The sequence below is a fragment of the Tachyglossus aculeatus genome, chromosome X4, assembly GCF_015852505.1.
Source record: "Tachyglossus aculeatus isolate mTacAcu1 chromosome X4, mTacAcu1.pri, whole genome shotgun sequence".
In the NCBI taxonomy this organism is placed as follows: Eukaryota; Metazoa; Chordata; class Mammalia; order Monotremata; family Tachyglossidae; genus Tachyglossus; species Tachyglossus aculeatus.
Genome location: NC_052098.1, coordinates 45,188,976 through 45,191,105, shown reverse-complemented (window position 1 = coordinate 45,191,105; position 2,130 = coordinate 45,188,976).

Below are 2,130 nucleotides of genomic sequence, written 5' to 3'. Positions count from 1 at the left end.
TTTTAATGATGGAACAATATCTGAATACAATGCCCTTAAAAACGATTAAGCGTGTGCTTGCTCCTCTCTATTTTGGGACTTGAATGTCTTTAAGGCCCTGTTTCTTTCTGGGTGAGAAAGCAATTGTGTTTCCTGTGGCTTCTCCTTGGCCTAAGTCAACCCTGGAATGAGGACAACTGCCCTGCCCAGGGAGAAGAGTGTTTGGCAAGCACTCTTAGCTGGGATGTTTTGGTCAGCTTTGGAATAAGGCTCTTCCTGATGTTTTCTGGTTGTCGGATTCAAGGTCATTTTCCGTCCCCTTCCACCCGGAAAGGTTCTGGTTTCAGAATGACCAGACCAAACTCGGTTCCTCCTTGGGAGCTGTGCACTTCATAGATAGATCAATCAATCCTACTGCTTGAGGATTTATTGTGTGCCGAGAGCAATAAGGGCTTGGTAGATGTGGTCTCTGCCCACAAGGAGCTTACAGACTAGACGGGGAGACAGACATAGAAATAAATTACAGATGTGGACGTAAGTACTGTGGGGATAGATCTCTTTTGTGACCTGGCTTTTCTACTTAGCATGGAGGTGTGGGGTGATCCAGTCTGAGAGAGCAGCTTTCTTGCTCACTGGTAGTGGATCCAGTGTGATCATAATGATAAGTAGCAGCCCAGTGGAGGAGTCTGGCTTTAATTGACTCATGACTCAGATCATTTTGACAAAAACTTAGCTCTTTCTCCTATCTCTGGAGGATCTTGTTGATGGACATCTTTCTCCAGTGGCATCTTCAACCTACTCCTTTCTCAATGAAAAATACCTCAGTCCATGGTCCCCATTTCCCCCCTCATATACTCTTCTCTTCCTGAAGCCTTTACTGCTGTTCATTAGTAGGATTAATGGATGGCACTGGGGACAATGCTGACTCACACATCTTTTGAGATTACCCTGAAGGAAGGAGATTTGGAAAGGAACACAGCTCGACTGCCTTCCTTTGACTGGAAATCCTCACTAGTTGAAAGGAAGGTATCTCTTTGGGAAAAAGCTAGTGGGCTCACTCCCCTGATTGGGCACGTGACTGGTGGCCTCTGCTTTTCCCCACTGTCCCGTTGGAGACCACCAGTTTGAGACGGGGGTGGGGGTGGGGTTGTGGGTTTGTGGGTCTGCAGGTGGGGACCATTTTCTCCACAACTAATTCTGCCAGACAAGAAGGTAGACAGCCCTACCAGATGCTCTTTTTCTGCAGACATGGAGCTTTGGGCCTTGGAAGCCCCCCCGCTGCCAGCCTCAGGAGAGAAGACAGTCACCCCGGGGCGGAATCAGACAGGGCCTGTCCCGCAGTACAGAGCACATGGTCACCCAGCTGGCCCCTTCTTCTGTCCCCGGATTTCATTGCCATTTGCAGTGTTCTTTTGCCCAACCCCACTTAATGCATATTATTGGTTCAGCCCCAGGCCCCCCGGTGGGGCCAGACAGGAGGAGGGGCCAGTCCGCAGATCCTCCCCATCTGGCTGGCGATTCCTATCCATCAAAGTGACCCCTTCCTCCCCTTCCCCTGCAACAGGCCTGCCACCACCTGGCTCCAAGATAACCATGAGGTCCGGGTTTACAAGGGTTACAGAATCTGAGCCCCCCAGCTGTCACTGTGCTGAGCCAGAAGAGGATTATTCCCTTAATCATGCTATTTTGTTACCGAAGGGGCTTTTCTCTCTCCTCTCACCACCTTTTTTTTCCTCAAGAAAATGTGCCAATGTCTGAAATTTTAGGGGCCTCCTGAACACTTTTTATTTCAATTGCAAATGGAATGTCTGCATCACTTTCTGAAAGCCGCTTTTGTTCCCGGCCAAAGCCCGAGTTCAGGAGCATCGTGTTTGTCCTGAGCCCGGTTATGGACTAAAACAATGAAGGCATTTTGTGCTTCCTTGACACGGTCCTGGAAGCGCTGTCTGCAGGTCCCGGGAATCAAGGTTCCAAGGCCTGGATAACTTAGTTGGGATAAAATCAGTGAAGTGCTGGCTTACCCAAGATGATGCTTTAATGGCTCAAGGAAAGTTTCTCCAAAAGTTTAGCCAACTGAAAGGATTTACCCCCTTCTAGTGGGATTCCGTCAGAGATTCTTCCTGGGGCTCCCAGAGGGCTGGAGCAGGGGAT